Source organism: Xenopus laevis, chromosome 8L (genome assembly GCF_017654675.1).
Source record: "Xenopus laevis strain J_2021 chromosome 8L, Xenopus_laevis_v10.1, whole genome shotgun sequence".
Classification (NCBI taxonomy): Eukaryota; Metazoa; Chordata; class Amphibia; order Anura; family Pipidae; genus Xenopus; species Xenopus laevis.
In genome coordinates, this window is record NC_054385.1 from 121468731 (window position 1) to 121482311 (window position 13581).

The following is a 13581-nucleotide window of genomic DNA, read 5'->3' on the forward strand; positions in this document are numbered from 1 at the left end:
CCCGAGACTGGCAAAAGTCCGAATCCAAAAATACTCCATCTGCAAGCTGTTGGGGTCCTGTAGAAGTCAATGACAAAGGTCCCATTTCAAATTAGAAGATATCCTGGTCTGCATGGATTTTCAGCCCAAAATCTGATAAAATCACAGGTTTTAAAAAATTTTATGAAAAATTAGATCGTTTGGGGCATAAAACCCAAAAAAAATCGGGGGGGTTTTCGCAAAAACCCAAATTCAAATCGAATTCGATCAAACTCGATTCCAGTTTTTTCTCTGAAAAAACTCGAATGTCAGAAGGGCATCCTCAAATTGATCCCTGAACCTCTCCCCCGACTAAAACAGCAATTCGGCAGGTTTTAGGCGGCTAATAGTCAAATTAGAATTTTGAATTTTTGAATTTTGAAAGGGCCAGAGTATGATAAATCTTGAAAATCAAATTAAAAATGTTTTAAAAAACAAAACAAATTTGACTAACTCCCTAGTCGAAGTGTTTTGACCATAAAAACAATGTCACACATGGACATGATGTAATAGTGAATTTAATACTTTACATTTAAAGGGATTCTGTCCTGATTTTTTGGTGTTGTTTTTATTCCTAAATTACACTGTTTACACTGCAAATAATTCACTCCACCAGAGTAATCCAACAAGTGTATTTTTTTTAGTTGTAATATTGGTGTGTAGGTGCATCTCAGGTCATTTTGTCTGGACATGTGCTTTTTAGGATGGAACTGCTTTCTGATAGGCTCTTGTTTCTCCTACTTAATGTAACTGAATGTGTCGCAGTGGGACCTTTATTTTACTATTGAGTGTTGTTCTTAGATCTACCAGGCAGCTGTTATCTTGTGTTAGGGAGCTGTTATCTGGTTACCTTCCCATTGTTCTGTTGTTAGGCTGCGGGGGGGAAAAGGGAGGGATGATAGCACTCCAACTTGCAGTACAGCAGTAATGAGTGACTGACGTTTATCAGAGCACAAGTCATATGACTGGGGGCTCATGGGAAACTGACAATATGACTAACCCCATGTCAGATTTCATAATTAAATGTAAAAAATCATTTTGCTCTTTTGAAAAACAAATTTCAGTGAAGAAGTAACGGATGTGTTTTGAAAAAAAAAAAAACATGTTTTCCCATGACAGTATCCTTTTAACCTGGGATATTGATTTACTTGTTTTCTGCAGAACAAACATTTGGTTATACTAAACCATACCTCCTGACTGTCCCATTTTGAGCAGGACAGACCCGATACAAAGTTTCTAACTTAATTGGCTTTTGGCAGAGAGCCCAGAATAGATTGTTAGATACTTTTCTATCAGTTTTAGATAAGGAGGTCTCGTGGGAGAACTTAAGACTCACATCTTAAAGGGCAATTCACCTTCATTAGCAAAACTTTCATAACGTAAAGACCACAGAAATGTGTTCAAACTTTAATAAACTGCCACATTTTGTAAAATGAACATGGTAATCAGGTGTGTGGCCACAAAATGGGCACGGTCAAATCTTTTTGTCCCTCTTTCTCTTTCCAAAATGTTGGGATTATGCTTAAATCCAAATTTTTCAGCTCACGAGCTATTGACAATAGTGATTACATGTACACCGGGGCCCTAAATCTATTCTGAACTTCTCACAAGTTTAGTTCACTTTAATAAAATATAACTTTCAAATGAATTACCGTATATACCCTAGTATAAGCCGAGTTTTTCAGCATCCAAAATGTGCTGAAAAAGTCTACCTCGGCTTATACTCGGGTCAGCAGTACCCCACCCGAGTAGCTGAGATTGCAGTCACTTTTAATCATTCCTATACCAACAGTTCACTTGGGGAGAGACTGCAATATCCCACAATGCCCTCTGTTGGTTATATGAAAGAATAACAGTGACTGCAATATCACACAGCGCCCTCTGTTGGTTATATGAAAGAATAACAGTGCGCCCTCTGTTGGTTATATGAAAGAATAACAGTGACTGCAATATCACACAGCACCCTCTGTTGGTTATATGAAAGATTAACAGTGACTGCAATATCACACAGCACCCTCTGTTGGTTATATGAAAGAATAGGTACAAAATATTAGAACTTTCTTCCACTAGAACTTTTATACTTCTTATATGTGGGTAAATCGATAAGAGGTGCTCAAATGTTAGCTCTGCTGCCAAAAAGAGCTTTCATCAAATGTCCACAAAAATAGAAACAAATGGCACACTAACTTCAATGCTTCTGCATCAATTCAAACTGTTAACATCTTTATTTCGGTGAGATCCCAGCAAACGTTTCGGGGTCAAGCCCCTTCATCATATCACACAGCACCCTCTGTTGGTTATATGAAAGAATAACAGTGACTGCAATATCACACAGCGCCATCTGTTGGTTATATGGAAGAATAACAGTGACTGCAATATCACACATAGTGCGCTCTGTTGGTTATATGAAAGATTAACAGTGACTGCAATATCACACAGCGCCCTCTGTTGGTTATATGAAAGAATAACAGTGACTGCAATATCACACAGCGCCCTCTGTTGGTTACATGAAAGAATAACAGTGACTGCAATATCACACAGTGCCCTCTGTTGGTTATATGAAAGAATAACAGTGACTGCAATATCACACAGCACCATCTGTTGGTTATATGGAACAATAACAGTGACTGCAATATCACACAGCGCCATCTGTTGGTTATATGAAAGATTAACAGTGATGGCAATATCAAACAGCACCCTCTGCACATGGTAGTGGGACAGTGGGACAATGCACACAATAATCCGTTTGGCAATTCTCTGTCACCATCAACTTTGCAAAGAAGTCCGGTTGATCGCTGGGGGGGTCGCTTTGGCAGAATGTGCGCTGCTAGGAGACAGGGCTGTAGTTGTGTCTAGGCTTATACTAGAGTCAATCCGTTTTCCTAGTTTTCGTAGGTAAAATTAGGTACCTCGGCTTATACTCGGGTCGGCTTATACTCGAGTATATACGGTAGGTTAATTTAAACTAATAATCGGGGAGCACACTTAAGGGCAGAGACACATGTGGAGATTTGGGGAGAATATTCGCCCGGCGAAAAATCACCTCTTCTTCGGGCGACTAATCTCTCCGAATCACCGGCACCGTGGCACTCAGAGCAATTTGTTTTCCGAAGTTGCCTCGTGAACAAAAAGCGATTTGTCGATGGGCAACTAATCTCCCCCAAATTGCATCATATGGCTCTACCCTAATATGTATGTATATTTTTATTTGTATAATATTAGTTAGACTTCTCACAGGACTTAATTGCCAGACTTGTGTCTCACAGGAGCACCAATGTTTACTTCCACTTTATTTACTTAGCATAAAGTACCCTGTCATGTAAACCAGACATTTGTGGTATTTAATTCACCATGTTAGGACCTGGCTTGGCACTTTTATCAGTCATATTGACTAGGATGAAATGGGAGCAGCAAACTAACGCCAATTCGCGGTCCTACAGCTTTTCAGTGTAGCCTGAAATCTGTTCATTAAATAGTCAAAACTAGGGGGCAGATTTATCAAGGGTCGAATTTCGAAGTGATAAATACTTCGAAATTCGACCCTCGGATTGAAATACTTCGACTTCGAATATCGATGTGGAAGTATTTTTCACCGAATTTGGCCATCGTACGATCGAAGTAAAATTGTTCGATTAAATCGTTCGAACCGATTTTAGGGTACGATCGAACGATTTTATTTCAATGCATAAAGACTTAGAAAAATGGTCCCCATAGACTAACATAGCACTTCGGCAGGTTTAATTTGGCGAAGCATTGAAGGCAAAGTTTTTTTTAAAGAGACAGTACTTCGATTATCGAATGGTCGAATATTCAAACGATTTTACTTCGAATCGAATTCGAAGTCGAAGTCGTAGTATCCTATTCGAAGGTCGAAGTATCCAAAAAATGACTTCGAAATTCAAACTTTTTTAACTTCGAAAATTCACTCGAACCTTAGTAAATATGCCCCAATGTGTACACAGGTCAGCATTTTCCCTTACGTCAAACATGTATTGGGCAAACAAATACGTCACACGGCACCTAGCGTGGTTGCGTGCGGCCGCATTTGACTCCACCCTACACGTTTCGTCACGCAACTTCACTTCGGCAGGAGGCGGCTCAAAGCTTCTCGGTAGTGACGTAGCAGTTGTCGTAGTTACGCCAGACGCGCTATTCACTCAACTTTATTGTTCACTATTCGCAATTGCATCAGGAGCTGAAAGAAAGGGGAGATGTTCACATTTAAGTTACCAATTACTATGTTATAGAATGTCCTATGCAGAGCAATTTTTCAATTGGTCTTAATTCTTGATGTTTTTTTTTAAATATAATATGCCTCCCTTTGGCTTCCTCTCTCTAACTTTCAAATAGGGTCACTGACCCCAGCAGTCAACAAATTAATTGCTTTGTGAGGCTACAGTTTTTATGGTATTCTTTCTTTTTATCTTATCTTTCTATTATCTATTATCTCTTCTATTCAGGCCTCTCCTATTTCAGTCTTTATATTATATTATATATATAAATATATAATTATATTTCAGTCTCTCATTCACACCACTGCCTAGTTGTTAGTAGGGCTGCCACCTTTTCTGGAAAAAAATACCGTTCTTCGTATATTCTTGCCTTTTTTTCCTATTAATAAAATTGGCATCAAGCATCATTTTTACTGGCCATCCGGTAAAATACCGGCCAGGTGGAAACCCTAGTTGTTAGGGTAAATGGAACCCTAGCAACCAGATAGCTGCTCATATTCCAAACCGAAGAGCTGCTGGGCAGAAAGAGAAATGTAAAAAAAAAAGGCAAACATTTCAAATGAAAGCCAGCTGAATACTGTCTCAGAAAATCAATATAACCTACCAACACAACAGATTCCATTTTTTTTTAGCATCTAAACAATGAAGACGGCTCTGTATTGTTTGACGTAAAATATTGAAACAATTTACTCTGTGCGTGTGTGTGGTTAATCAATACTGATAATATTGGTGAGCAGCAGGGAGGAATCAGTATTATGCTATAGATAATTCTGTAGATTAAACGGGTACAGAAGTACTCAAAGTGTCCATGTGGTGGCAGCATGTTATTATTTTAAATTTTATCAAATAGAAAACATCTAGTATCGTTAGAATTAACTCATTTTGAAAGGACCTTGTCATTGTCAGCATCGTGATTTTAAAGTTATAAGTGAATACATTTGCAGTTACAAAAAAAAAAAAAACCCCCGTACACAATTAGGACAGAGAGCTGAAACAATTTTGATTTCAAGAAAAGAAAATACCAAAAGGATAACACTGTGACACATGGGAAAACCTGCTTGTTGCTAGAAGCTGGAAAAAAGGAGACCTGATCTTTTTGCAACTTAAATGTCTGGGGTTAATGGATTGCTCATTGCTCATTTCTGCAGTAAATTTACTGGCATGTCTGTTTTTGGACAGGAATTAGGGTTGCCATCTGTCCTGTTTTGACCTGGACAGCCCGGTAATTTGAAGGGCTGCCCGGTTTTCCAAACTAGGAAAAAACCGGGCAGGATTTCCCATGACTGACACAGCATCATAGCCATGCCCCTGATGTCACGGCCGCCCTGTGCCGCATCATTAAACCGCCCCTCTGCGTCACGGCCCCACCTCCTGCCCGGTCTCCACCAGCAGAAAAGGTGGCAACCCTACAGGAACCCACATCATCTCTATATGTAAACAAGTTCTCAGTTCAAAGGTGACTGCAGTCGGAAGGCCTTAAAATCCTCCTGTTTGTGCTTAAAGTTACCAACCCACTTAGACTGTAAACAGGGCCCAATTTATCTTTCTTGCCACCCTAGGCCCAGCTGCCATGATGCCTCTCTCCCCACCACATGTTACTCTTTATTAAAACACATAAAAAAATCTACTTATCTGGGATCCGACTCAGGTAGAGATATAACGTATTTGTCCAGCCTCACACAGAGTCAGCGCCGGATTTCTTTTCCGGCCGCACGGTCTGACCAGGCGTCCGCACGGTCCTAGCACCCACCTTCCCAGCGCGCCGCGAAAAAACGCCGGCGCAGCTGGTGTAGTTGAACGGGGATGCGAATGTCCCCATAATGTGGCTGGGCGGCATGCCGCCCCTATTTTTTGCCGCCCTAGGCCCGGGCCTATGCGGCCTTGCCGCAAATCCGGGCCTGCACAGAGTAACAACACCATGTTGTGTGCGCTAGTGCAGTCACGTCATTCCATCACTCTGCACGTGGCCATGCAAATATATATTTCTCTGAGTTGGATCAGATAAAGCGATCTTTATTCAATTTAATAAAGCACAGGCATGGCAGCTATGCAAGGCTGCAATTATGATATTAATTATGACATTATCCTATACACTCATTCTCATGGTGCTGCAGGTGGCCTGATTGCTGCCCTAGGCCTGGGCCTTTGTGGCCGTTCCCCAAATCGGGCCTGACCAGGGTCGGACTGGGGGGCTTGGGGCCCACCGGGACTACTGCCCCAGGGCCATGCTCCGGCACCCGCTGGCGCTCCTGCGTGCTTTATTGGGCTAGTGCGCATGCGCGCGGCGCCACGCTTGTGCGCACGCGCGCAGCGCTACCCTTGTGCGCATGCACAGATCTCCTATTCTACCGCGACCCCGACAAAGTGGGATCGCGCCACCCAACTAAGTAGCGGATGTGAGCCGGCGGGGCCCAAAAGAGCCCGGGGCCCACCATTTTTTTTGTCCGACACTGGGCCTGACTGTAAGCTCTACGGGGCAGGGTAGTGTCAGGGGCATGGCACTTGTCCTAACATTTCCTAAGTGCTAATATTTCACAAGTGCTATGAAAATGGCAGTTAAACAAGGCAGTTCCATGGAACTAACTCCTTTCTCTTTTCATTCCTACAAATAATTCTGCTCATCTGTGTACTGCTATATACACCACGCTATTGTAACTCCTGTATATTGCTTAATTATGTAATTCTGTTCATCTGTATACTGCTATATACACCTCTTTTGCTCTTTAACTTAAAGGGATACTGTCATGGGGGAAAAAAAAATTCAAAATGAATCAGTTAATAGTGCTGCTCCAGCAGAATTCTGCACTGAAATCCATTTCTCAAAAGAGTAAACAGATTTTTTTATATTCAATTTTGAAATCTGACATGGGGCTAGACATATTGTCAATTTCCCAGCTACCCCAAGTCACGTGACTTGTGCTCTGATAAACTTCAATCACTCTTTACTGCTGTACTGCAAGTTAGAGTGATATCACCCCCTCCCTTTTTCCCCCCAGCAGCCAAACAAAAGAACAATGGGAAGGTAACCAGATAGCAGCTCCCTAACACAAGATAACAGCTGCCTGGTAGATCTAAGAACAACACTCAATAGTAAAAACCCATGTCCCACTGAGACACATTCAGTTACATTGAGAAGGAGAAACAGCAGCCTGCCAGAAAGCATTTCTCTCCTGAAGTGCAGGCACACGTCACATGACTTGGGGCAGCAGGGAAATTGACAAAATGTCTAGCCCCATGTCAGATTTTAAAATTAAATATAAAAAAATCTGTTTGCTCTTTTGAGAAATGGATTTCAGCACAGAATTCTGCTGGAACAGCACTATTAACTGATTCATTTTGAAAATTTTTTTTTTCCCATGACAGTATCCCTTTAACCACTTACTTCTATCTGTAATGTAACTGTATTTTATAGGGGTCATTTACTAACAATCAAATTAAATTTTACTCCCATGCTAAGAATACGTGGCTTTCTCATTTTTTTAAAAAAAAAAAATCTGTAAAAATTACAGATGTATGAAGTGCAAAAACCGGGAAACCACTAATACAAAATTTCGCCAGGCAAAAGATGTTGAGGTCCCATAGTCATTGAGAGCTGTGCTGTTCCTATTTGACCCCTCTAAATCAAATCAGGCATCATGTGTGAGGCTAAAATGTGTTTATTGAAGTCTATTACCCCTGTTCATTCTCTGTATTGCTTATGTAGCCACAGCTTCTTGCCCACGTATTACTGTCGTAAACCTGAAGTGAAACATAATAAGGGCAGGAACTAGGAGTAGGCAGGAGCCTTAGTCACAGTATTGGGGAGGGGGTGCAGTTTTTGTTTAAGCACTAATAGTCTGCACTGGGCCCATTCCCTGCTTGTCTCTGTCCTCCAAGGTTTTAAGAGAAATGAGTGAGGGCTGTCTCTAGGGCTCGTGATCCACTAATATGTATTTAACACAAATGCACAAATGACCTGTAAATTATGTCCTTATAACTGGTCCTTACTGACGTCATCAGATAAAATTTGTACAGGTGATGTCACAGAATTCATTCAGAATTATAGGTTGTAAAAAAGAATGCACTTTTGAATTCAAAATATTAGAAGTCATCTCAAAGTTGCCTGTCCTGCCTGCAGCGTTGTGCCTTTATATGGTCACAGAACAACCCCTCAGTGACTTCTAATATCCTTATCATTTACAGTAGGGGGTACATTATCCCTTATAATACATGAGTGATACTCAGAGTTCCCTGTATAACTCAGCCTGCAGCCTTGTGCCTTTATATGGTCACAGAACAACCCCTCAGTGACTTCTAATATCCTTATCATTTACAGTAGGGGGTACATTATCCCTTATAATACATGAGTGATACTCAGAGTTCCCTGCATAACTCAGCCTGCAGCCTTGTGCCTTTATATGGTCATATACATAGTACCCCAATTAGTTCTTGGTACAGGATAATTTCCAGGAATGCAATGCATAATGGCAGTTTATATGTAAGTACTACCCTGGAATTTTGTGGGTAATACCTCTTTACCAAGCTGAAGGGAACACACTGCATGCACACACAAAATGTGTAACACGTCAACTCTAAAGGAAATGGTCAGGCCACATGCTAGTTTTCCATTTACCGGTAGTAGAGTTTCTGCATTCTAATATTTGATTACCCAATAATTTGGTTAACACATATCTACAATGGATTGTAGGGCGAGACTTTCCATTTTACTAAGGGGAGTCTGAAATGCCAGCCAAAGCACTCATGTCGGTATTGGAAGCCTCACCTATAACAGATATGGTCAGGCTCTGCTCGTCATTTCTTATGTAAAAGGTGGTCAGGATGTTCTTTTTCCTTTGTCACCTTCTTGTGTGGGAGAGACACCCTTCTTACTCTAATCAAACAAACATATATATATATATATTTATATATATTATATTTATATATATTTATATATATATCCAATCCAAAAATGCAAAGAGGTCCGCACTGTCAGGACTTCTTAAAGGGAAAAATTGTTTTATTGCAGAAGTTACAGACTGACGTTTCGACCTGGTCCCAGGCCTTTCTCAAAGTAAAAATTCAATATTGAAAATGCATTTTATACACATGATAAGGCGGGAAAACAACAGTCTGATTGACGTGATGTAATCGTCAGCATTTAGCGACTGCCAATCAAACCAACTTTCATGGCTGCACGTCAGTGTTGCTTAAATAGGTAATTTATCTAAACCCATTATAGGGAACCAAAAGGCTACTTATAAATAACAGTTTAAAACAAAGTTAAAAGCAAACCACAGTGTTGCAATGTTACTTGTTGAACTAATTATAGTAAAATGAAGCCCTTTTTGGGATCGGTGTGATACATAATTTATTGTATGGGTAGTTTACTTTGAAGTTATACATCCTTTTAAGAAGTCCTGAGAGTGCGGACCTTATTGTATTTTGGATTGGATATTGGCATGTAAACCTTTTTGTCAAGAGTGCTGGCAACATGGAGGTTATATATATAATACACAAAAGCCATGAATATCCTGTAAATTCTATCCTTATTAACGGTGAGTTCTGATGTCATCAGTTATAAACGGTGAGTTCTGATGTCATTTCTGTCACATGACTCACTGAAACGTGTGTATTATAATAAATAAAGTACCCCCCGTTGCAAAATATGAGGATATTAGAAGTTACCTCGGAGTTCCATGACCTGTATAAAAACACTCGGCCTTCGGCCTCATGTTTTTATATGGTCATGAAACTCCTCAGTAACTTATAATATCCTTATATTTTACAAGAGGGGGTACTTTATTCACTATATATCCCTTTTTTTCCTATAACAATTTTTTGTTATTTTTTAACTGGGCCCCCCCTATTTCTTCCCGATGGTTTCCTATGATTTATGAATAAGTATTTTATTGTAAAAATAAAACAGTTGTTTGTACTTCATGGGGACTAAGCTGCATGAAATCATGGGGACAAAACAATCCTGTTGGGTTTATCATGGGGCAAAATAATCCTATTGGGTTTATCGTGGGGGCAAAACAATCTTATTGGGTTTATCGTGGGGGCAAAACAATCTTATTGTGTTTATCGTGGGGGCAAAACAATCTTATTGGGTGTATTTAATTATTTTATTTCTTGCGCCTGCGTATGCGGAGTATAGGGAAGAGCCGAACTTTAATAAATAAAGTTGGCTATATCGTTCTACTGCGCATGTGCCTGCTCCAGGAAATTTGTAGAAAATCACTGCACTGCCCCTGAAGCTCGTCTGGCTAAATCAGATTTTTTCCGATGCTGAATACTGCTGTAAATTACACAACTAGTACTATGCAGAAAACTCCAACTATGTACAGTACATGTGAGCAAAGAGTTATGCTAACCCCCCCCCCCAAAAAAAAATAACTGCTCACAGATTGGAATATCTGCATTTCTAGTTATTGCCCCAACTTGTTTATGAAACTTCTACAGATAGAGCAGACGTGTAGATTATAATGGCTGCAGCATTTTTCCTTGTTTTAAAAGTTTTTAGCTGAAAACATAAGGCACTCGTCCTGAAGGATTCCCAGCTGACCAAACTTTAACATGTATAATAACACTAAGTAGTCTGAAGAGAGTGCTTTAATGAACTGTTATATTTATCAAAGCCATTGCACATCTGCAGTATAAAATTTACATTTTATTCTACACAGGGCTTCTTTGGTGAGTCCGGCATTAACAGACAGGTACAACTTTTTGCTATCCAACCTGTGAGTGCAAAGAGTTAGGCTTGTGAGTAGCAGCACTTGCCCCCCTCATGGTAATGGAGCCCTTTAATGTCTATATTTATAATATATAAATATTCCTCATTTGGGTTTGTTAAAATTAGAATTTACTGGCTAAACTGCAGATACATTATTGTATTATACTTTTATTTTAAAAGTTCCCAGTAATAAAATAATTTTCTTTTAATCATAAGCTATTACTAATACTCCACAAAACCGAATCAGGGAAGGGATATTTTTTGGTAGGTTTAAGTATTTTATGGACAATTCTCTTTTTTTGCTACACTTCTCAGCCTATGGGGTTTTTCAGGATTGATGTGGGTCAGCTATCCTGATGGACATGTTATGTCACCCAAGTGTCTGTCAGTTAAGGGCCTTTATAAGCCTGCACCATGCAAGTTCCCATTGCTTGATCATTGAAGCCTCAGAGTCAAAGTCTTATTCTTGTTCCGTGCCTGATTCCTGCCTTTGGTCCTGAGTAGTGATGAGCAAATCTGGCCCATTTCGATTTGACAAAAATTTTGCAAAATGGTGAAAAATTTGCGAGAACGCATTGAAGTCAACGGCCGTCAAAATTTTGATGCGAGCGACAATTTTTATATACGTGACTCTTTTGTCAAAATGCTTTAAAGTCAATGGGCATCCAAATAATTTTGACGAGTGCCAGTTTTGACGAAACTGTTCTAATTTTGCGACAGTTTCGCAGTCAGCAAAGGTGCAGAAATTTGCAGTGAATCCATGCCTGGTGAAAAAATTTGCCCATCGCTATTCCTGAGTCTATACCTGGTTCCCTGTTTCCATGCCCTGGTTCCTGTGCTCCTGTTCCCATACTTGTCTAACTACTGTTTGGACTCCTGGTATTAACTTTGACCTGTTTACTAGACTACCCTCTGTTTTCAGCTTGCCCCCAACCTCGGCCTGTTATATGGAATGTCATTGTTGCTGACTGCCCCTGACCTCTGGCCTGGTATAAGGACTTGAGTATTTCTTACATTTGCTTTGAATCTTGGCGTCTTCTTGTTTAGCATTAATAAATAGTTTCTGCATAGTAACATGACTTCTGCTTCTCATCTAGCCCCATTTAGGCTCCAACTTGACACTAGAACAGTCTGTTTATGCTGCATTTATGCTTTAATCCCTTAGTTGTTTCGATTCCTAGAAACCCTGCCCAGCCACTCATGTTTCACATACTAGCAGTTTACTTTCAGTTTAATATCTTGCATTGGAAAACTGCTTTTTGTACTCATAAAATGTTGTCTACTCTTACATCTGGGTTATAGTACATTGTTTTGTGAACCTTCTAATTTTTTTAAAAAAAATCTTACTGCCCAAAATATAAGGAATATAATGTTGACATTTTCATCTATATGTGGTCATGTCCTCTTATTAAAACATTTTGGGAAAATATCCAAAAATTTATAAGAAAGTTAACTAAATCCAAAATTAAACTTGTCGACAATTTGCACTGCTTGACCTTATAGATTACCTTAAAAGAGTCAGATGATTCAGTTTCTGATTTTTCTGTTGAAATGGTTAATTTTTGTTTTTTTAGTTATGGTAGCAACAATGAAGTCAATCTTCTTAAAGGGATACTGTCATGGGAAAAAAAAAATTTTTCAAAATGAATCAGTTAATAGTGCTGCTCCAGCAGAATTCTGCACTGAAATCCATTTCTCAAAAGAGCAAACAGATTTTTTTTACATTCAATTTTGAAATCTGACATGGGGCTAGACATTTCGTCAATTTCCCAGCTGACCCAAGTCATGTGACTTGTGCTCTGATAAACTTCAATCACTCTTTACTGCTGTACTGCAAGTTGGAGTGATATCACCCCCCTCCCTTTCACCCCAGCAGCCAAACAAAAGAACAATGGGAAGGTAACCAGATAACAGCTCCCTAACACAAGATAACAGCTGCCTGGTAGATGTAAGAACAACACTCAATAGTAAAAACCCATGTCCCACTGAGACACATTCAGTTACATTGAGAAGGAAAAACAGCAGCCTGCCAGAAAGCATTTCTCTCCTAAAGTGCAGGCACAAGTCACATGACTGGGGGCAGCTGGGAAATTGACAAAATGTCTAGCCCCATGTCAGATTTCAAAATTAAATATATAAAAATCTGTTTGCTCTTTTGAGAAATGGATTTCAGTGCAGAATTCTGCTGGAGTAGCACTATTAACTGATTCATTTTGGAAAAAAAAACATGTTTTCCAATGACAGGATCCCTTTAAACTGAATTACAGATGCTATTCCAGTTTATAACCTTTGTTTACAAGATGCAGTTAGATATAAAGTAGGAGATCATATAACAAGGAAACATTTTAGAACAAAATGGTCTATTTATTTAGAAACATTAGAGGGAACAAAAAAAACTATTTATTTACAAATTTTTGGGTCAAAATTGGAGTTCCGAACAGGTTACGTTACCGATCTAGATGAAATTTGAATTTGTTCCATTCACATAATTATAAATATATTTTCTGTTTTAGGTGTTTGTCAGACATAGAGTTGTAGTCAAACATTTTGGCCACATGGTAGTCATTAGCTATTGCTTAGTGCTAGTTATTTCTAGTTTTTACTAGTGTTGGTTGATAT